Below are 24,565 nucleotides of genomic sequence, written 5' to 3'. Positions count from 1 at the left end.
GAAGCTCAGTGAACTTGGCTGACACCTGACCAGAGGACCAATAGGGGGACAAGATGCTTTCAAATCTTGGTGGAGGGAAGTCTTTGTTTGTGCTTTTTGTGTTGTTCGTTGTTCACTCTTGGGGCTAAGAGGGACCAGACGTACACCCAGGCTTTCCCCATCTTTCTGAATCAGTCTTTCATGTTTCAAAATTGTAAGTAATAGCCAGGCAAGGCAGATTAGTTTTATGTTTGTTTTCTTAACTTGTAAATGTGTCTTTTTGCTGGAAGGATTTTTACCTCTGTTTGCTGTAACTTTGAATCTAAGGTGGGTGGGGGAGATCCTCAGGTCTATATGAATCTGAATACCCTGTAAAGCATTTTCCATCCTGATTTTACAGAGATAATTTTTACCTTTTCTTTTTTTAATTAAAAGCTTTCTTTTTAAGAACCTGATTGATTTTCCCTTGTTTTAAAATCCAAGGGATTGAGTCTGAACTCACCAGGGATTGGTGGGGGGCAAGGAGGAGGGATGGTTAATTCCTCCTTGTTTTAAGATCCAAGGAATTTGGATCGGTGTGAAGCCTCTCAAGGCAACCCAGAGAGGAGAAAGTCTGGGGGGAAAAGGAGGGGGATGGTTAATTTCTCCTTGTTTTAAGACCCAAGAGGTTTGGGTCTGGGTTCCCCAGGGAAGGTTTCGAGGGAACAGAAAGTGTGCCAGACACTAAATTCTGGCTGGTGGCAGCGTACCAGATTTAAGCTAGTAATTAAGCTTAAAAGTGTTCATGCAGGTCCCCACTTTTTGTACTCTAAAGTTCAAAGTGGGGGAAAAACCTTGACGTATGGCCTTTACCATTAAATTTCAAAATGAGAATATAAAATGTGGATGGACACATTTCAACCAATTGCACTTGATAACAGAACCAGAAATAATTACCATTGTATACTTGCCAGTCAGTCAAGCTCCTGCTTATGATCTATACACCCTCAGTACTGTTGTATGGAGATGCAAACATATTTCATTAGTGCTTGGGCAGCAGTATGTGTTTCTAACTGTTGATGAAGTTCTATACTGTAAACAGGTGGAACTAAAATGGGCCACACCAGAGTACAGATTGGTTTGTTCCATAAATAGAATGCATCCATGTCTCAATGAACTTTCAGAAACTTATAGGACAACAAACACAGGCTTCAGGGCTAGCAGATGCCTGGTTTGGACAGAACAGGTTATGAATGGCAAGTCATATACTAGGGCAATGCAGACCCATAAACTGATATTTCACCACTGTGGTGTCGCTTCTTCCACAACTCTTGGACTTTATAGCAGTGCACGATCAAGAATTCAAAGAGGATATCATCAAAGTCAATCATATTTGTATGGCAAACTCATGACAGTTTATAATTCACAAAGATTTCTAAATCTCACCCCCATGTTTGTTACCAGCAAAGGTGTAGATGAACTTCAGGTTTTGGTGGCTGTACACAGAAATGGTGGCCCTATTGCTCTCAATCAACTGTGCCCAGAGGGAAGGAAATTGGGAGCTGCATCTTTTCACCTTCAAAGCTATGCTGCTATTCTTCATGAGATATGACCACACAAACTATGCAAGATGGGGTGCTGTAAAAGACTAAAGCATAGGCAGTCTTGCCTAGTGGTCACAGCTGGACTGGGGTCCACAAGTCAGGTAGTCAGTGAGACAGGTTCAATAAGTAAGAGTCGGAGTCAAAGTGAGGCCGGAGATCAAAACTGGAGATTAAAGGTAGTACCAGGCTGGAGTCAGAAGGCAACAGTCAGGGTCAGAGTCAGGCTGGGATTGGAAATCAGGAGAGATCTAGAGTTGCAGCAGGCCTGAAGTCAGTGCAGTTACACAGACAACTTCCTGGGGCACCCTACAGAGTTAAATAGGATGGTTGGTCATTCAGAGGGCTGCAGGATACTGGATCCCTTGGGCAGTACTTCCTGCGACACCCTACCTATTTTCTACAGTGCTCTCAGGGTAGCTCTGTGTGGGCTCCTGGTGGCACTGTGTGAACAGCGGCTGTCCCAGCCTCTGCAGAGCCAGGTTCTGGTGCTTGCATCCTTATCAGCCCCCACGCCCTTCAGAATGCCCTTCCTCTAGGTGGATGTCAGACCTGGTTTATCCAGGTGGTCTTGGTGAAACCTTTTAACAAGCTCAGGGATATGGACAGGGGCAGTGGGTCCCCAGGAGAATTCTTCAGGACCATAGCCCTCATAAATGATTAGGTTGTACAGTCTTCCCGTCTGCAGTTTAGAGTCAAAGATAGCATGCTCTTGGACCCGGGCTGGCTGTTGGGATCAATCTGGAAAGGGGTCATCTGTGTAAGTCTGCAGGAGGAGCACATGGAAAAAAGTATGTACCTTAAGGGATCTAGGGAGCTGCAATTTGAAGGTGAGAGGGTTGATTTGCTGACAAATCCAAAAGGGTCTGAGGAAATGGTGGTCTAGCTTCAGTGGCAGCCTATTCATACAGAGGTGTTTTGTGGCAAGAGAGGCCTTTTGACCCACCATGAGAGTTGGGCCTTCCTGGCGTTGACATTCTGTATCATACTTATAGTCCCTTTTTTTTCATCTTTGAGGTGGTCCTTAAGCTCCTCCTGGATATGGTGAATTCATTGGAGCCAGTCAGTGGCTGCTGGGTTGAGGGAGGCTGCTGGCAAGGCCAAGAAGAAGCAAGAATGGAACCCATAATTTGTAAAGAAGGGACTCTGCCCCATGGGGGCATAGTTGGTATTGTTGTATGAGAACTCGGCATAAGGAAGAAGGGAGAATCAGTTATCTTGATGGTAGTTGACAAAGCACTGTAGATATTGCTCTAATACTTGGTTCATCCTCTCCATCTGCCCATCTGTATAGGGGTGGTATGTGGAAGAAGTAAAAGTGCAAACATCCATTAGCTGGAGTGCTTTACACCAACAGTGTGAGACAAACTGCATACTTCAGTTCAAGGTGATATGGTCCAGAAGCCCATGAAGACAAATCACATGAACCATTAGGAATCAAGCCATTGTTTCAGTAGAGGGCAGACTGTTACAGGGGATTAAGTGTGCCATTTTGGTGAGCTGGTCTACAACAATCAAGAACACTAGGTGGCCATCAGGGTCAGGGAATTCCACTATTAAATCCAGTGTGATTGAGGCCCAGGGTCTAGGCAGGGTCTCCAGGAATACTTGGGTGGTGTGAGAGGTTTAGTGTCTTGGTATATTCACAAAGGTCACAAGAATCAACATAATCCTGGACTTTGGCTCTCATATGGGGCCACCAGAAGAAATTGAAAACCAATCATAAAGTCTTAAGGCGGACAATGTGGCTTGCCAACATAGTATCATCACAGAGATGGAGACTTCTAACTGGGGGGTTGGGGAGGGGCACCCAGGTGGCATGTATATGTGCTCATTAAGATAGTTGATCCCATCCTGTGTGGAGCATTACATTTTGGTTCTGGCTTTTATTTGCTCAGGCTGTTCCATCACCTCCTGAGCTAACTGATTATCCCACGAAGCAGACTGGATTGGATCAGGCGCTCTTGGTGTAGAAGGAATCTGTGAGGTTTTAGGAGACAATGTGGTTCTTGGTTAGGCTTCTTGCCCCCTTGGTAGTATTCCCACTTTCAGGATCAGGTGTTGGCTCTCCCATTCCTGGTTCCTGAGCTATATGGGATGAGAAAATTAAGCTGAGAGAAAAATAATGCCCACCTGAGCTGTCTTTGGTTCAAGATTCAAGCCTTATGCAGATATTCATGGTTCCTATGGTCAGAAAAGATTTGTACTGGATGTGAGGTTCCCTCAGGGTGATGGTGCCACTCCTTGAAGGCTGATTGTGAGTAGTTCCTTATCTAATGTCTTATAATTCCATCTGGCCGGGGTGAGTGTTCAGGAGTAGTAGGCACAGGGGTGCAACACTTGCTGTAGACCATGCCTCTGCCTCTGAGAGAGTGTGGCCTCAATGCCTACATTGGAGGCATCGGCTTCCACTATGAATGCTTGGGCCGGATCCAGGTGTACTAGAATAGGAGCAGCAGTGAAAGCAGCCTTGAGCTGTTTGAAAGCATCGTGAGCTTCAAGTGCCCAAACAAATCTGGTGGCCTGATGGACGAGGTTGTTCACGGGAGCTGTGATGCTGTCTAAACAGGTTACCAGCTCTGTAATGCAGCTAGATCAGATCACAGCAAAAGGGCAATTCACTCATGTATGAATATCAAAGAAGGGTTCAGTGTGGGCCAGTGCTGAGTTTACAATGGCTCCAGTGGCTCCATGGAGCTCGGCCCATGCTCAGAAGGGGCCCCGGCCTGTTCCACTTGCACTGCGCCCCGAGGCCCCGCTGGCTCCCCTTGCCCACCACTTGCTTCTCTCAGCCTGCTCACTGGCTGGCCAAGGACTCCTTTCCTCCCCCTGGCCCCACCCTCCTGCTTCTCTGCCCCCTGGCTGGACCCCAGTCCACCTCTGGCTCCAGGCAGTCTCTGCTTCCCACCACCCCAGAGCTGAGCCGTCTGAGACTGGTACAGAAGCCTGGCCAGACTCAGCTAGTTGAGGAGTGGGCAGAGTGGGGTGCTTGGCTGGGACCCTCCAGTAAAGTGGGTCCTGAAGGAGCCCACCTGGATGATCGTGCCACTCTCGAGGGGCTGGAGCAATTCCTGGCAACGGGGCCAGCCCTGGCTGCTTTGCCAGCTCAGCCCAGGAGACACAGTCACCTCCTAGCAGGGCCAGTGAGTGCATCCGGGAAGCAGGGAGTGGGTCTCTGGGAGACCTGGGGGGATGCTGGCTGTGAGGGGGTGGGAAAGATGTGTGTGTGTTGGGACACTAGGAAGTGGAGGTTCTGTGGAGGATGCTGGTCAGTTGTGATGGGGCAATGGGCAGGGGTAGTGTGCAGGTCACTGTGCATTTGCGGGGGAGTCTGAGGGGGCTCTGGTCATAGGGACTCAGGCGTGTGTGCATGGGGGCTGTGTGGCGAGGCATGGACCAGCCCCCAATGGGAAGGGCCACTGTGCATCTGACAGTTGCTGGTTTGTAAACAGTGCTCTTGCACTGGGCTGGGCAGTAACTGGATAATTCCATTGCATTTCCAGAAAATAAGTAGCACCTTGCAATATTTTTATCGGAACTAGTGACACAGGCACCACATGTCAAAGTCATCATTGTGGCTGGGGGCTTTCAGGATTGGGCTCAAGTATGGTGCTCGACAGCAACAGTTGACATCAGTAAACCGTGCACTCATCAAGAAGAAGCAGACACAAGAATGATTCTACAGTGTGTCCACAGTGATACTGATAATGTGGTTGTTGCAGCCAGGGACACTCATGTGCTTATTCTTTTTCTGACTCGCTGTAGCAAAATGATAGGTAGGTAGCTTAGGATGCGAGCTAGCACATCAAAGAAAGCAGAGTCCTTTCCTGTTCGTGCTGTTTGTGAAAAACTACATTATGAACCCAGTGTTCTGGAAACTTTGCTCCCATTTAATACCCTGACTCGTTGTGATGCTACCTCTTTTATGGCTAGATACAGCAAGAAGGCTGCATGGAAAACTTTTCAGTGACACCATCAGCTTCTAACACACCTTAGACTGGGTGATCTGAACTCAGAGAAGGTGAAAAGTGCAGAGGAGTTTATTTGAAAGACATATGGCTTGCCAGAGGTTCACAGCACTGACAAAGCACATCGTTTTGTTCACATGCATGTGGTCATCAGAAGCTCTGGCCAACAAATGATGCTCTTTTCTTCTAAAGAGAGCTCATTTCCAGGTATTACTTTGAAGACAAGCCCAATGCCCAAATCCAATACTTCCTCTTCCAAATACAGTGGGTGGGAAACAGGAGCATAGACGTCTGCTGGCACAGCTCATGTCATTGCCACCGATACCAGCAGACTGCCTGGAGACAGTAATCTGTGGGTGCACAACAAGGTGCAAAAGTCAGAGATGCAGTTTCAGGACAGCACAACTTGTTTGTACAGGAGCATTTAAATGTAGAGAACTGGACCAAGGTTGTGTCAATGTAATACTTACTGGTTAAGGACAGTATTATCAAATAAATGGATGTGTCATAAAAAGTAAACTAATAAAATGTTGATTCAATCTATCTTTGTATAGCAAAGTTTCTTGAAATAAGCTCATATATTCATGTTGTACTAACTTTTGTTCATTAAAATGTTTTCATAATGTTTAGTCATGAAAATATTTTCACGTGTTTTAAAAATAGATGGTTTTAGATTACGTCTTGTATTTCGGATAGCTAAAATCAGCTGGTATAGTTTTGTTTCAAAGTGCTAACACTGAAGTTATAAGAGCCATGTAAACATGCTCTTTCATGGTTTTATAACACATTAAAATATTTCTAATACCTTTTTCAGATATGAAACTGAAATTCAACAGTTTTATGAAAGGTTGTGCATATTATTTGATCACTTTTATTACATTCTACAGCTTATTAAGATTCAGCTGAAGTATGTTAATCCTGAATGAAAAAGAAATAAAGATTTACACTTCAATGATTTCCATGTGTTACTTTGTTCCTTTGTAGAGGCTTTTATATACAAGATACAGCTTGATAACAATCATATATGGATTCAGCCAACCCTCATTAGCTTAAAAAGACTTGTTACCAATTTTTTAACAAAAAGCACTTCTTGCAGGTGACATTTCTAAAAACTCAACTAGTTTCATCCATGCCCCCTGCATCTCCTTGGAGCTATACAGGGGTCCTGGATTTCTTGGGCATCTGGGGAGAAGAGATGGTGCAGGTTTATCTTAATAGCAGCTGCTGTAATAAACATATATATAAGCAAATTTTCTACAAATAACTGAGAAGGGTCATTTGTGGAACACTAATCAATGTTCTTGGTAAACAGTCAATTTTTATTTTTTTAATGTTATTAAGAAGTAATATTGATTATTTTGACAACATAATTTTTTCAATGAGTGCTTTCTGACGGTAATCTTGCCTGATTACTCATTGTGTTTGAAGAGCAATAATTAGAATAGGTGTATAAAATAGCTTGTGTTCTATAAATTTTAAAGCTTTTTTCATGTATTATTTTTTATGCAGGGAAACATCACTCTCTTCATTTAATGAAAAGGAAGAACAAGTACCACAGATCCCATTAGAGCATGAAAACCACATGTAATTGACTAAATATTTTGAAAATATTTCCCACAGTGTATAAATGCCCTGCATATGCATCAGAAAGCTAAGATCAGAGTATAGGAGTAATAATATTTGAAGATACTCTGGGTTCGTAGTAAAAACAAATTTAAATTGTTTTAAATAGTCTTGTTTTCAGTTTGCTGAAGTATGAGAAAGTAGCATCAAAACTAAATCATTTAAATTATGACATCTCTTGCTTCATGTTTCTCATATTTCTACAAACTTTTAATTCAAATAACATTTTCCAATGATGTGTTGAAGAGCCATATCAAAAGACTTGCAGTGATCTAATTTGGATTCGCCAAATTCAAAAGTAATTATGACTACTCTTTAATCATCAAAAGCTGATTGATTCTAGCTACTGAAGTGTCATTTCATTTTTTTTAATATAGTAAATATGTCAAGTGAAGGATTGCATTAACTTTTCTTTAACTTAGATATAAGTTCTATAACTTAGATATAATGTCATTAAATGTAGCTACATTGTATCACAGCAATATTTGAATATGATTGAAATCGTCCTAGAATCAAACCAAGTAGATTCTTATATTAGCCAGAGAGTTTCTCTTAAGTAAGAACTAGGCATAGAAGTTTGGTTTGATTTTTGTTATTATTAGACCTGGTCAAAAAAACTGACTTTCAGGAACATAGGCACATTTTTCACAAAGAATTTCACAAAAATTAATCCTGCTTTTCGATCAATTTTAGATCTAATTGAAAAGTCCTGAATTTTAAAAGTTTTGGACAGAAATAAAGGGACAAATTTTGTGGGAAAAAAATTCATAAACATAAAAAAAAGTTCCCATTTTTCAACCAGCATTAGTTTTTGTGGAATATAGAAAAGGGGTTTTGTGATGAATGAAGTAGTTGTGGAAGTATGCAAGAATCGGTTTGTGTCAATTGTATTCTTCAGTGAATAATGGAATTTCCAGCAACCTCCAAGTGCATAGCTAGGACATGATTCCCATTTTGATGATTCTCTGACTTTGCATAGACACGTTGAATTCATTTTCATACAGTTGAGGATCAGATTTATATCTCTCCAGTTTACTCCCACAGGTTACCAGAATACCAAATTGATGAAGACACAATTTACAGACTGTAGAAATCAATATAGTAATATTTACTTGCAAAACCAATCAAATTTTCTAAAAATATATAGAAATCAGTTATAATTAAGATACACAATAAATCTGTAATTCTTTTACTCTAAAATGTTGAGGTCTTGTGCATGAATGATTTAGATATACAGTAATCTAAACTGGTTCCCCTTATGTCTAAATAAACTGATATAGGTATCAATCAGACTTAAACAAGAATCTTAACAAAAATAGTCCTAAACTCTGAAAAAGTTCTAACAATACAGTTCGACAGTAACACTGCAAAAGAAATGAACTTATATGGATGGATACAAAGCAAACCTTAAATACATTAAGACAGACTTTAAGAGCCAGATCAAGGTCCCATGAAAAGGCTGCTATTGACTTACTCTGGATTTACCGTGTATAAGAGAGCAGAATTGGGTTCATGGACTGTGAAACTATAGCTGAAATCACTAATGGGTAGACTATGACTTAAACTATCTGTCCAGACACTATCTTACAACACTGTGTGTGCTATCTGGACCTAGTCACACAGGTGTATGGGCTTGATTACAGGAATATTCTGTGCTTATTGAAGTCCCATTGAATTCAAAGGTGCAGATCAGGCCTTTAGTGGGCATGAGTACTTATTTCCCATCTGGGATAAGTAATGGGTACAATTTCCCTCTGCACACACAACACATATGAGAGTGCCACTGAGCTCTCACTGGATGTTTCAATTTCCTGAGTATAAGCTAACAACAAATTACTCCCCAGGGGAAAGGGACAAGTAGGGAGGAATTTGCACCTCAGAGAGGACTCTCTTAATCACAGCACTTCCCAGAGCTACTTCTGGGGTGGTGAAACTTATGCACCAAACCTACTTATGGCTATGCCTAAAGGTGGAATATAACCCTAAGAGTACAAATACATAGACCCAATCTCCAAATTCTTGGGTCCAATATCTAAATTATTGCTCTAATGGGTTAACTAGTTTGAAATTTCTCCTCTTCCTTCACATGAGGTCTATGAATCAGCAAGCCAAGAAGTGAGGAACCAGACAGGTATTTTCATCATGTTTTATGCTGCAAATCTGCATTGTGTTCAAGCCATTGTAGAAAAGATTCTGTTTTGTATATGCACAAAGAGACAATTAGTGCTAGATTCAAATGAAAGCACCAGCAGGAATGCAGTTCAGTTAGCATGAACATCTGTTGATTTTCCTTGTGCCTTATCTTTAAAATGTAACAGTCTTTGTGAACATGGTGAATGGGGATCATAAAACCTTGCAAAAAAACCTTATCTACATCATAGTGCTGATATTGTTGGTTTAAAATGCTAGACTAATGAAAAGGACAGATTTTATTTTTTTGGAACAAAACAAAGTAATCATCAAAAATATTGTTGATGTCCCAAGGAATCCTAATGAAAAAGTATTTGAATTATATCCCTATCCTATATTCATCTGTAAAAGTAAGCAAACAGCTCATAGCCAACCATTTGTCCTTAACTCTGAGACATGTTTTTTCAGATGAGAGGCTGAGAGCTATAGGCTCTCATCCAGATTAATCAAATGGAATTGGTCACTGCTACTGAAATCATCTTGTTGTTTTTTACCCAGTTGTTTTAAAGTGATTTATTTATTTCAAAAAGCTTTTCAATAATTTCTCAGGAGCTGGCAAAAAAATGATTATAGAATAGAGCTCATTTCTTTGAAAACAGGCTCATTACCATGCCAGCAGCAGAAAAGTGTTGACACTAGTTTCATGCTGGCAAATGAAGTCCCGTGGAGTTTGTGTCACTCTGGCAGCCAATGGAAGAATATCCATGTGAACAATTAATGCTTTGCCTTCTTGAACAGCAGGACAAGCACTGATCCACAGATTAGCAACAAGTCCTAGGGGATCAGTATAATACTTATCTCAATAAATCGGAAATGAGGAATGTTGCAGGACATGGTCTGGTTCAGGAAACCTAGTTTGTATGTGTGCGCAAGTTCTTGTGTCCTGGCTTATATGAAACCAATAAGAATTTGTGTTCATTTTGGTGTTTGCATGTATTGAATGGATTCTTCAAATATATTTGAAGTTCTCTCCTTCTTCATAAGTTACCAAGACAATTTAGTTGCTTCAAAAAAGATAAAAGATACATATTAAAAATGAAAATAACTGGAAAATTCCAAAATAAATATCTTCATTTCAAAAACCATGTGAGATTGCTTAAGTTTAACCTACCCATGTAAGCCTAAGACCTTTGATTTTTATGTGGGCAGTGTAAGATATATGTGCTTGTGGTCTTTTTATAAATAATATCAAATGTACATAATCTCAAATCTTCAATTGGTACAGCTTGATGTTACTCGTACTAGAACTGCAACAATTTACAAAGGTGAAGGTCTGGCCCTACATTATTACTGTACAATTCTAACTGGGTTTTGTTTGAGTATGTATACACAAGAAAGGCAAATATTTTCATTTCCTACTTATATCACTTCAGCAGATTTGATTTTTTTTGTTCCTCCTTTAGCAGTAATGATCCTGAATCAACCTGTGATCTTGTGTGTCAACAGTTAAGATATATCAATCTTTTCTGAGGGCACACATTCTGATGTCAGAAATATAAGGATTCCCATATTCCCAGAAAAGAGTTTATTTACATTTTAGGGAAACTACGAGGAAATGTAAAACCCTCCAGCTTGCGTCATGTAGCAGGTCAAACTAGATGATCATTATGATTAATTCCAGTGTTAAAAAAAAATCTGTGAAAAAAATTGGTACAAATATTTGTGTTAAGTAAAAGCATTGTGAATAGTACCTCGAATAAATATTTTTAATATTGCACACCGGAAATTATCTTGCAGCTATCTTGAAAATATTTATTTTATTTTCACAAATAGCAAATGCTCATACCAACTCAAGTTCATGAAAATTGTTAATATGCTAATATTTGTCCACATGCACAATTACAAATAATGAACAAATTTGTAAAATTCACACTGTTATTGGATAACTGCAGCCAGAAGAAATGGCAGCATTCAGATAAATTAATTTGCAACAATTAATTTGATCATCACTAGGATTTACACTAGACCTGAACAAATAATGCACAATTAATAATTTAGTAGATGTATGTCACCTTTTTTCCCCCTCACTAATTATTCATGAACAGGGCTCCCTCCCAGCCAACCACTGTAAGGCTTTTGGCTGCATCCAAGCAGGAAAATAGACATGCTGGGGATTGTATTTGTCTGTTGTTGAAACCCTGTCATGGGTGCATAGATTCCATGCTTTGCCAGTCGCTAAAGAGTTAATAGGGAAACTGCCTGTCTGCTCAGCTGTGGCTGATTGGTGGCCTCATGACAGCTGCAGAGATAAAAGGCCTGCAGAGAGGCAAGGTGGCTGCTAGAAAGGCTGCCTGGTGACTGGAAATAGAAACCTTTAAATGCAGATAGGTGAGAAGCTGTCTAGGCAGCTGACTCTGAGCACCAGCCTGGCAGAGAGGAATGCTAGGAAAGCAGGCCAGAGAAACAGTAAAGGGTTGAAAGGGATTGGTGCTAATCACTTCATGCAGGATCCCTGGCCTTGAACCCTGAGAAATGGGTGGTGCTGGGCTCCCCTATCGAACCCAGCAAGGGAGTTTAGTAAGGCCTTGAATAAGTGAGGTATACATGAAGAGGCCAGGCACTGTATGCCCTTCATGTAGGCTAGTTGGCCTCCTGATATAGTGGGCTTTCTCACCCTGAAAGGGGAAAAGACAAGCAATAACTTGTCCAGAGGGCTGAGTTTGTACCAAAAAGAAATAAGTGGGCTAGATAGTGACTGGCCCATTGCAGAAAAAGGGAGATTGAGGCTGAGTTGCTGGGTTGCCTTGTTTTGCTGCAAAGGGGTGCTGATGATTTAAAGGTAACTTCTGAGAATCCCCCTCTTTTCCTGCAACATTTCTGGTTGTCTCATGGAGGGCTTGGCCTCTTTACTTTTCCCTAGTGGCTCTGAGTGATCCATTCATAGACTGCAGACTCCTTCATTCATTTCCCTTAAGACCAGGCAACACTAGGCTGAGGTGAGCCATTCAGCCAGGAATTGAGCACCACTCAATTTTGTTTCTAAAGATTTCATTTTTGTAGTATAGATTCAGTTGTTAGGGCTTGCAATGTTCAGCATAGGGTCTGTCTATGTATTTTGGTTCTAAGCAGGTAACCCATTGGGCTCAGAGAGGAATTTTCCTCAAGTTAGTCTGGAAGCTGGGTGTGCTGTTCACAAAGCACTCATTGGACTGGGTTAAAGTGTTAGAGTAAGTGCAGTAATTGTTTGGAAGTGTTAGGGCAGGGAGCCAGTTTAGTAATGGGGGAGCAGAAGCTGTTCACCTGCCCAAATCCCATGTATCAACTGGTAAGTTTTGATTCACATAAGATGGAGGGTTTATAAATATAGTACAATGTGGGGCATCTCTTGTGCTCACCCTTATCATTCATGCAGGATGGAGGTGGCTAAGGGTCATCTACAGTGGGCTTCATCCCACAGATTGGGTATGGTGACTGACAGCCTCATTTCATATAGTGGCCATGGTGGCCAGTTAATAAGCATTGATATCTTTAACCCTATCTTTTCCTGGTTCTCCTGAAAGCAGTTGTTAATTTTATAATCCCCTCACTGGATTATAAATCTGGCCTGATTCCCTAACAGTGTCCATGTAACGTAACACTCGGAAGGTTTAGTCCATATTTTAAATGATTCACAAATTTCTTTAGTGAATAATTCTTAGTGTTCAGATCATTTGCAAAGAGTTTGTTGCATATATTTAACATTCAGGAAACTTGTTTTATTTGTACTTGTATTTCAGTGAATTCACTGAATACAATAGTCCATACAAAAACTTATTTTTCTTAAATTTACAGTGCTAATTGTTCAAAACAATGGTTATATTGCTCAGAAGTTGAATTACATTTCATCATGGCTGTGAATTTGCTTGTAGCCTTATAAACCTGTCTATTTAAAAAATAAGACTCATTAGGCATTTGAATCATTATTCATTTTAACACATTTTTACAACCACTGCATACTTTGAATGAGTGGCTGTGTGCATCTGATACCTTGTGACATGAATAAAATCTCTAATGGAATGAGACACCAGTGTAAAATCAGAAAGCATGAAGAAAATCCATCAAACTGAAATCTTTGTTTGCTTTTATTTGTCTGGATTAATTGAGTGATGAATTTTAGTTTCCACAACATGTAAGAAGGAAAAAATGTCTATGGTAATTACCAGAAACAATAAATATCATGCTAGCTTCTCAGTTGAACAAAAGTCATAAATGATATATCCTCTGGCAATCAAACACTCAAATAAAAAAATATTGTCACAACTTGCAGGGATGCCGGACTGATTCACTTTATCTGTTTGACTGAGGGTAAACTCCCACCATTTAGTATTGTATTATTCATTTCTTTTTATTTTCTTCTAAAGTGGGAGGGAAAGGAATCTTTCTGCAAGCTAGGGGAGTGGAGTGGGAGTGTTGGTGGCAGATGAAACCTGAGATGAAATGATGAAAATAAGAATGAAATAAACTGACCCAAGACATGCATCTGAGGAAGTGGGTATTCACCCACGAAAGCTCATGCTCCAAAACATCTGTTAGTCTATAAGGTGCCACAGGATTCTTTGCTGCTTTTACAGTTCCAGACTAACACGGCTACCCTCTGATACTTGACCCAAGACAAGAAGAGATGTTGATCAAACAGTTTCCTCTATCATGTTCTTGTATGTATTTAATCTAATCCCAGGCCCCTGACAATAGAAGTTTGCTACTGCATGTGATTTGCTCCTCCCTCCCCCACTCCAAGCATCCAAGTTACTTCAGAACACATTTCCCATCCATTTTCAATGGGATTTGTGCTCCAGAATCATTTCTATGCTTCTGAAAATACTTCCCATTGGCTTCTACGGGGCCAGGATTTTGCCCAGAGAGATTTATTCATAAGTATGTTCAAAGTGTTTGAGCTGTGAACAAAATTAAAGCAATTTTTCATATATTTTGAACCATTTTACAAAACCTGAGATGTATATCAGTTGCTCCTTGGAATCACTCTTCCTCATTTGCTTACTTCAGAAAGAGCTTGTTTGGCTGATGTAACATTTTAGAAAGATAGCATCAGAAATATACTTACTCTGATTCAGAGAGGAAGATAGGCCTCTTGTGAAGTTTCAGATATAAAAAGGATTGTCACTAAAACTGAAATTTAAGTGTTACTTAACCACATTTAAAAACAACTATATAAACAACAAAAAGCTAAATGCAAATAGGTACATCTAAAAATGGATTAGAAAAATTGGCCACAGAAATCTTAGGAATGGCTCATATCATAAGACTAACATTTAACAATATATTCAGTACTTTCAGGTTTTCTTTATTCATGCATTGTAGGCAACTTTAAATATAATTCAGTTGATTCTTTTATACTTTGTTGTTGTTTGAAGCCACAAATTGAGAAATGTCAATATGCAAATATACATTGACCTTGGCTTATTCAGTCAACAGAGAGCTATTCAACCAACAAACTTCGATTGTATTGTTCTGTCCCTTTGTTAACTAAGCATTATCCAGGAATCTGATTAGCATTAATTTACATTAAGGTGTACAAACTGATTTTTAGTGAGTATTAATTCTGCAGTTTAAATACTTTAAAATTCATAGTTTAATTTGTTTTGTTTGGGTGGCCTAAACTGGGCATCTCCATCATTTCTAGGATTTGTAGAAATATTGTATGCTATAGGGGTTCTCACCTTCTCAGTGAATTATTTGTGACATCAAGTAATCAGACTCATGGTCCTCAACTGTTCATTCTTTCACCTTCCATTTTCTTTATAGTCCTAGTCTGCTTCATTCTTAGCAGAACCCTTGATTATGAAATCACCCTAAGAGCAGAAGGCACATCAGCCTTGGGACTATAATGTAACTCTACAGCTAATAATAGTACTGAATCCATGTTTTTTCCTCTTACTATCCAACTACTAAAAAGACCAAGAACATGTAGAGACAAGTGCTAAAGAACTTGTAGTGCTTAGCAGTAGCCCTGGTGAGAGTCCTAATGTCCACGCTATCTCCCTAATGCTCAGGCTGAGACTGAAAGAATCAGAAGAAACTATACTGTAGGAGGAAGAGTATGCGCACCTGCCCTCTGAAAGCAAGAGAGAGGAAGCAATATACAAAGAAACAAAAAAATAAAACCAAGTGAAATTGTGCTGTGGGGCCATCTGAAAAACTCTTTGCTTCTTGTGGTTTCTTCAGCTAGTACAAGGCAAAATCAAATGTGTATATTACCAATATATTTATGTATCTAAAATCATTTATATTTGACTGTAAAGTATTTCTCTCTTCTGACTCTTAGTTTGCTACTTCTCTCTTTTGATTGTAAGCTCCTTGAGACAGAAACTTTGTCTTCATATTTATTTGTAGAGTAGCTATTTTTTTATTTGTAGCTACTTGTAGAGTGCTAAACAAACTGGGACCCCACCTCTTCTGCCCAGTAACGCACAATAACTTCCAGGATGAACACTTAAATCAAGTTTTTTGCTCTGATCTTCTATTGTAGAATAGAGGAAGTGACTAGAGCTGATTGGAACCTTTTCAACAAAACATTCTTTTGTCAAAATATGCTGTTTTGTCAAAGCAGAAATATTTCAAGGAAATGTCTCAATTTCGAAGGAGTTTTTGATGGGAAGTTTTCTAAGGACCATGATTCACTCTCCAGTCAGAGAGAAAGCAGTCAAACAATTGTGTGTGAAATTGAATTGTATTAAAGGTTTTGTTTGTGTTCTAACATGGAACAATTTTTTTTGAAAGTTGTCTTAAAACAGAACTGACATCCTCCAGCAAGCTTTTGAAACAAATTCATTTGTGATTTTGATTATTTCAGGTAAGGAGCCCTATCCTTCCAAGGTATGCAGAAAAGTGAATGCAGGCAAGAGACATGTTAAAAATTGTACTCAAACCACAAGCACATTTCCTCCAAACAAGTTGCAATGGCCAAGTGCACAGACAGCAAGAGACAGACATGTGGATTGCTCCATGGTCACATATGTGCAGATGGTAACATTATGGTGGAGAAAAGGAATTGAACAGTGGGTAGCTAGACAGCTATGGCAGTAGTGGAGTTGGCACAATCAAAAAACGCAAATATTAGTAAGCAAACTATGCCTATATTTAAGCAGGCAAACCCCCAGAGGAGGGACAGAGAGGTATTTGCTAAACAGAAGGGAGCGCACAAATGTGTCCACTAAAGATATGAGCAGTCATGGCAAGGCAGAGCAGACCAAGTACACAGCCACCACATACACACAGGCAACAGGGTGCCACATGGTTTGCTGGGACACTGATTAGATGACCTTCTACCATCTGTGAAGTGAGGGAACTCAGGATATAGTTGTGTGTACTTTTGTCCTTCAAGTAATTGCAGAGCAATTAAAAGCAAGTTCTAACTTTTATAATTATTATTAATACACACTTATCACATTAATGCCCAAAGATCATACTTGAGCTCAGGGCTTAATAGTGCCAGGAACTGTGCAAACACAGCTGAAAAGACTCTCCTGCTCTAAGAGCTTACAATCCAACCCTCCTACCTTTGCATACTCCTGCCCAAACAGGAAGCACAGCTTTCATTCTCGTGACATTGCCCATATTTGCATATCCCACACTCCTTTTGCTCACTGTATAAATGACTGTGCCCACAATCAAGCTGCATGGCACCTGGGGCTAATGATCATTCCAATAGCAGCTGGATTTTAGATGTGGGGAAAATGAGTAATGATTGTGACTCATCTTCCTGTTGTTGAGGAAGAGAGTTCCTATGGGCAGCCCCTATGTTCACACACACTCTCCCACTCGCAGAGTGATTTCCCTCCTGGCACTGTTATCAAACACGAATACAGCTAGCTATGGTAATAGGTACAAAAATTAAATATCAGTGTATTAGTGATGTGTCCCACTGCTAATCCATTTACAGCATGCCAGTTCTCACTAAAAGTAGCTTTACTTAGCAGCGAAGGGAAACGACTGAAGAGAAATTGCAAATAATAATTAAGAAGCAACATGGGGTGTTTTGTTTAAGTTTTGCTTCACATTTTTTTTTCTTGCTAAGTATCCATTGAGCTTTAATTAAGTTTTACTCTGAACCTGGAACACTGTGGAATTTTTCCCCTCCTGTAATGAAAGCTTTGCTTGCCAGACAAATTCTTACCAATTCACAAAGCAGTAATCAGCTGGTCATACAATGAAAGGATTATGAGGTTTACAGTGGCTGTAATGTGTATGAGTTTCCATTTCTGAGTTCTGTGTACAGATCAGGTATCAAATTATTAGGGGCTGATTCTCATTTATAGTTTAACGCCCCTTTATCTGCCAGAGTGGTGTAAAGTGAGAGTAAATGTAATATATGCCCAATTTAAGGACACTTTTCAAAATGGTCTTAGTGTAAAAAAAGAATCAGGCCCATAATGTTTAACTGACTAAGGAGGTCAAAGCAAGTTTGTAGCGCAGTGCTTTGTGGTTTTAAGATATTTGGCCTACAGAACAGAGATATAAGATTACCTTTTCAACCACTGAAATAATTTGTTTTCAAATTCTTCATTGATATGCAATATCCTTTTCATTCTCAGCCTTCAAGGTAACATTAATAAAGTGCTGCACCCTATCCTCACTGCGGGACGTAGTTGCCGCAACAGGAACAAGTGAAGTGACCAAACTTTATCAGATTATTATGCAGAAGTACTGGTGGCTCTGTGAAAGCTCAGAGAAAAAGTAGAACAGGGTAAACTACACTTTAAGAGTATATTTCCTTGACTGATAATTACAGCACTTGAATTAAAAAAAACATAAATATTCAAAATCATATTCAGCATTTCAATGGGCTTTACACTTTTCCAAGCACAGTGCAAACATTAAATAATCAATCCTTACAATCATTACCCCATTATACAGATGAGGAAACTGAGACTTGCCCAAAGCCACAGAATAAATCAATGGAAGTATCAGAATTACAAAGTATGGGTTCGTAACTCTCAGTCCTCTGCAGAGTCTACTATCCCACTTTACATCTCTGAATAGGGGCATCAAAAGGAATATTTCAGAGTATGTGGCAGGAAAGCCTGATTTATATTAGGCTCTTTGTATTCTAAGCATCATGTGCAATGAAGGTTGGATGTCATAATGCTGTATTGCTAATGCTTTTTTTTCATATGCTTTCTAGAAAATCTAGATGAACAGTAACATCACAACTAATTATATATATATATATATATATATATATATATATATAAAGGAAGAATGAGCACACAAAGAAATACAAAACTGAACACCAAATAGCTGCTTGAATAGAAGCAGCACTGACTCCAGTGAAGTCTGCCACATTTAGAATCTGTTTTTTAACTCAATAGGCTGGGACGTATTTCCAGTATCCCCTATAGAGTCTAATAAGAATGATAGATGTAAATAACTATGATTAAGATGAGAAACTCTGTGATTTAGGCTGCACCGTGAAAGATAGAATGAAGTACGCAGAGAAAAAAAAAGGAAAAACAGCCTGGACTTACCTTTTCAGGCTGTATTATCACTTAAAACTGCTCATTTGTCTTCCTATTGAGGGTCACAGCAAAAAACGAAATCTCTGTTCTAGTTATTTCCTTTGTAAAAAGAAGAGGAAATGATGATGGCAACTTGATTCAATGTCTTTACAGTCTGATGAATCTAACCTTAGTTTTACCCTCAAGCCATGCATGGGAAATGTTTCATTGCAGTGAGTTGTTACAAATTCCACTTCAATATGAAAATATTGATATACTGTTTTCATGCAAATAGCTTATAAGTTGCATAGTGCTGATCAGATCCTGTCTAGTTTACCCTTAGAGCACAAGTGGGAAGGTGAGAAGGGGCAATTCCAATAGGTCTCTCAACTGGAGCCGTATATCAACTAAAGTATAATTTTCAATGTCTTGCAGTGGGTGTGAAGGCCCCAGTCTTTATTTGTGCATACGACCATGGGCTATTTGATGTTACAATGGTATTTTCCCCTGTATTTATATTTAGCTGTCTAATTAATATTCTTTTCCCTGTGAAATTAATTATGACAATGTTATTTGTGTTTGAGTGCTAACGTTGTGTCATCCTTGATATTTAACCCTCCCATTTCTTCCAGCTTCACAGTATGACTGTAAAAATTTGCTCTATGATGAGTCTTAGCCTAGGAGACACATTTTGATTTGGAGAAAAAAAATATTTCTATCAGGGCAAAAGAATGAAATCTGAATTTATTTTTGCATTGTGTTGCTTGAATTGAAATTTAGGAATCCACTGAGCTCTGGGAAGGCCAATATCAGCGCACAGACAAAGTTAGCAGACAAGTTAGATGAAGAGGGGAGAAGGGGCAGAAGAGTGAGAGAAGGCAGGGACTATGGGGAACCCAACCAAAATAAAACCTCCTTTTCTGATTTCCTCTTTTACAACATGCTGTGCAACCAAAATAGCACTACCCAGCATAGTCTTTGGTCACATTTCCTTCATGCAGCTTTACTGTGTATAAATTCCAAACAAACTCTATAAAACTAAAGCAGTCAGGATGTCTTATTTCACCAGAGCTTCCTGTCATGGTGTCTGGTCAGGAAACTCTTTAACTCTCCTTCTCATGAGTTTATAAGGGTCTGAGTCTAGCTAAGATCATCTGCAAATATGTGCTTTAACTCAAAGAGGCATTCTTTATGGAACTCTGGACACCCTCATGGGGATTTCACATTCTAAAAGCTGTCCACACTGGTGTCTGGCTCAAGGAGGCTCTTGTGCCCTCAGGGGACCCCACTGGAGTCAGGTGCAGCAAGGCTGTATGACCTCCTCCAGAAAGTGCCAAACAACTTGTATACTGCCTGCTCTTCAGAATTCATTAATGTTGCATAACTGTTTACTTTCTAACCCCCATTTTTCCCTTGCTCATCATTTTTTATTTTCCCTATGCAGGGCTAGCCCTGGACTAGCTGCCAGCAACAGTGGTAGCACATGCTAAGGGGTGGTATTCAGTCTGAGCGGCTTTTTTTCTTTTTTTTTTTGTTTCGGCAGTTCAGGCAGCTTTTTTTTTGCTTTTTTTTTTTGTTTGCTTGGGGCATCAAAAATGGTAGAACTGCCCCAACCCCCAAACCTCAAGTGCAGATCTAGGCTGAGGTTTTTGGTAAACTGGGAAACATTTTCCTCCTTTTTTCTTTTAATGTTTTGTAAGCATTTTTTTTAAACAGAGGATTAATTATTTGATTTGTTCGTCCATCCATCTGTCCAACCAATGTTTCTGAAATCTGATAAAATAGAGAGACAGAATTTTCAGAATAGAGTTGTAGATGATAGCTGGATGATCTTTCAGTCCGATTTCAAATAAAAATGCATTAAAAATGTTTATTATTTTTATTATTACAAATCCAAAATCATCCATTATGTTATCTTGCTTTAACTGTCATTACCACCACATCCAATATAGAAAGAAATAAGAAAAATCTTCAATGAACGTTAACCTGTATTTACAAAATACTCCAAATAAAAAACACTCTGTGCTCTTAAAACATGACTTTTCCTGCTTTAAGTTTTGAGAATTCAGTCACTAGTTCTTTTAGATCCAGTTTTCCAGCTATTTCATGCTCCATTGACATTGTGGCAAGTCCAACAAGTCTCTCTTGCACCATTGTTGAACGCATTATTTTAACTTTTGAGAAGCTACGTTCCCCACTAGCTATGGAAACTGGCTAAGTTAAAAGAATGTGTAGAGCTATAAAAATGTTTGGAAAACTGTCTGTGAGTTTATTTTCACAAACAAGCTTCAGTACTTCTTCAGGAGTGGAATGTTTCTTAAGTCGTCTTGAAAAAGCCTGAAGCTCATTACACAAATTTGTAGCATCAATGTCTTTTGAATTTTCATGAGTCAATGCCGATCCAGTTTCATACAAAATTTCTCTTATCTGTTTTGCTGTTTTCTTTTCCAAGCTGTATATATCATATAGAAAGCCAAATACTGACTCTAGCTGCTGCATCTGTTGAAATTTTTCGTCAACCGAGTGAATAGTAGTATCAAGGACTGTGAAGTAGAAATTCACTTTGAACCCTTGTTTTGAGTTCTGAATGGGTGTATCTCATCCTTCATATGAAAACTGCTGTTTCTTTTGCTGAAGGTGAATTGGCTCTGGTTCAAATTCTGTTGAAAAGTCTATTTCCTCAGCAAGCTTGAGAGAATCTATCAGTGTTCTTTCGAACCCTTCATCACTTCTGAATTCCTCCAGAATATTTTTAGTTTGCTGCAGTTTTTGAATAGCAGAATGTATGTCAAGTTCTTTTCCTGAAGCTGTTTACTAGCGACGTTATTCTTGAAAAGGATATAATACCATAAAAGGAGTGAAGTCACAAATTTGAACTTGGAAAGGCCATTTGCAAGAGCTTCTGCATCTGAACGTGCTATATTGCCAGATGATCCAGTAAAGGTAATATCATCAGGAATTTTTATTAGGACATCGTCAATGTTTTCAAGTTCATAGCGAAGAGGCTTCAAAGCGTCAGTGCGACTCTTCCATCTTATCTGACTAAGTGGTTTCACAGTTAGAGAATTCACATGGCGAGTCAGAATCCCCCAATGGTGTGTTGAGCCAGAGAAAAACACATAAACACACTACTCCAGGTCAAAGAAACTGCTTGCCTCCAAACACCATCTAGCACCATCATTGACAAATTCAGGGAATGAGCACTGCAAGGAACAAAATAGGCCCTAGGATTGATTTCCATCATTCTCCTTTGCACACCATTGTCTTTACCCTTCATATTACTCCCATTATCATAGCCTGAGCCACGTAAGTTTTCAATAGATAATGACATTGTTTCAAGCTCTTGTAGAATAGTTTCAGTCATAAATGCTCCAGTCGTCTCCTTCAGTGGTACGAAACCTAAAAAATGTTCCTTTATGAGCATTTCAACATTATCTTCGTCTGCAGATTTTCCATATCCAAAAATGAATGATCATCGTCATTTGTTCAACATAACTCACATCTGGTGTACAGTCCAATATTATTGAAAAATATTTTGCAGAATGGGCAGCTTCTACAATATTCTTTTTAATGGCATTTGCTAGGATTTGAATCAGTTCATTCTGCATATTTTTTCCCAAGTAATGAAACTGTGTTTCATGATCAGTTATTTTATGTAGAAGCTCCTTCAAGACTGGATCAAACAAAGCTAGGTATTCAACAAATGTTAAAAAGTTTCCATTACCTAGAGTGTATAATTTTTCATTTCTGCCGTGGAATGCTAAATTTTGCCCACTGAGAACTCTCATTAAAGCAATCAGATGCTCTAATATTTGTTGCCAATATTTTTCTTTTTCCTTGATCACACATACATTTTCTTCGACAGTTTTTCCTTTTTTCAATCATAATTCAAGTTCTTTCCAATTTTGAAAACATTCCAAATGTTCTGCACTTCTTTCACGTGAAGAGAGAATTGAAGATACGTTTTTTCAGTCCTTCAAACCATTTTCAGTAAGTGATGTACCAATTGCTTGATTTCTAAACAACTTGCAGCAAAAGCAAAACACAGCACTTCAACACTGAATATTGTAACCAGTTTGATGATTTTTTTCCCCATTAATGACTTTTCTCTTGTAATGCTGAGCAGAAAATTTTCTTTTATTTCCATCCTTAGGGAAGGGAAATTCATGAACTTGTTCAGGACCATGTTCCACAAGAATTTTCCACACACTGTCATCACATCTGGGCCATGAAGCTGGGTCCTCATACTGTTTGAAACTTCCTCATCCTTTTTTCCTTCTACTTCATTTACTTCTCTAAAGCTAAAGCTAACAAAAAAATTAAACTAAACATAATTTTGAAATGAAACGTCAAAATGTTTTATTTTGAAAATGTCACAATTAAACATTTAGACTTCAAAAAAAACAACCCAAAACATTTCTTCTGCCAAAACTATTGGCTGAATCATCCCCAAATTTGTGAATAGTTTGTCAACATAAAACTGCATTTTTCAGCAAATAAACTATTTGTCTGAAAAAATCATTGAATTTTTTTTGGACAGAAAACGCTACCATGACCTGATATTAAAGAGAAGTGGCTGAGGTTTGAAAGCTGGAATGATGTATGGGTCAAGGAACAATGTTGGCAAGTGCTAAAGGAAATTGGTTTTGATTTACCAACTACTAAGCATCTAAAAATTGCATGATAAATATGCACAGTACTTTTTTTTTTTTTTTTGCTATTTGAGTGCACACTTAGGAACAATGCATTAAGCATGTATGAACAGGTAAGTTCAAAACCCATTTTAAGTTCATGGCTAGAGTTTTGAACATGAAGTGGCTTAAATTATTTGGATACCTGATTTCTCGGTGTCCTGGAGCCTGCCAGGACAATTATTATTATAATCAGTATTCCAGAATTGGGTGTTGTTTGGCAGAGGGGGAAACAGTGAGGAAGACTGGGAAGCAAAATAGCAAGGCACTCAGATAATGTGTTGTGTCAAATTGCCAACACTATTTTGATGGGTCTCGCACTTTCCATTCTTTGAGGGGGGGTTCAGGGCACCATTTGTTGCCCCTGCAGTGGAATGTTAACTGCCCCACTAGTGTCCTAGAGAAGGAGAGTGGAGAGGGAGGGACTTGGGCCTACCCTCTACTCCAGGTCCCAGCCCAGGGGCCCTGGGGATATTGGTGAACCACTTGAACTGACACTTCCTTCCCCTGGGCTATTTCCCTTTCCTGCCCTTCAGCTTGTGGGAGGGCTTCCTGCCCTCCCTCTGCACAAGCCAGGTGCCCCTTTACCTAGGGTCTTGGACTTCTTAGCTCACCACAGGACTTCTCCAAACTGTCTACTTCCCTTCAAACTGCTCTCTGCTCCAACACCAATTCCTCTCTGCTCCAACTCCCACACTGTCTGATTGAAGCAGGGGGTTTTATCATGTAACTGGTTTCAGGTGCTCTAATTAGCTTCAGGTGCTCTAACTGGCTTCAGGTGCTCTAATTAATCTATAGCAAACTTTCTTCACCTTACAGGGAATAAGGCTCCCTTCTAACCCTCTCCTGCTACTCTCTGGCTGTGCTGTATCACAGTGTGTTTTATAAGAACTTAGAAAGACAGCTAGGTAGATAAATTGTCTCAAAGTGTATGATATATTGAAAGGCGGCATGGTCCACTAGATAGTGCACTGGATTGGGATTCAGGAGACCCAACTCTATTCCTGGCTCAGCCATTGCTGTGCTGTGTGACCTTAGGCAAATAATTTCATTTTTCAGTATGTCTTTTCCCTTTACTCACCCTTTGTCTGTCTCACCTA

Source organism: Gopherus evgoodei, chromosome 1 (genome assembly GCF_007399415.2).
Source record: "Gopherus evgoodei ecotype Sinaloan lineage chromosome 1, rGopEvg1_v1.p, whole genome shotgun sequence".
Classification (NCBI taxonomy): Eukaryota; Metazoa; Chordata; order Testudines; family Testudinidae; genus Gopherus; species Gopherus evgoodei.
Note: the sequence above shows the minus strand (reverse complement) of the source record.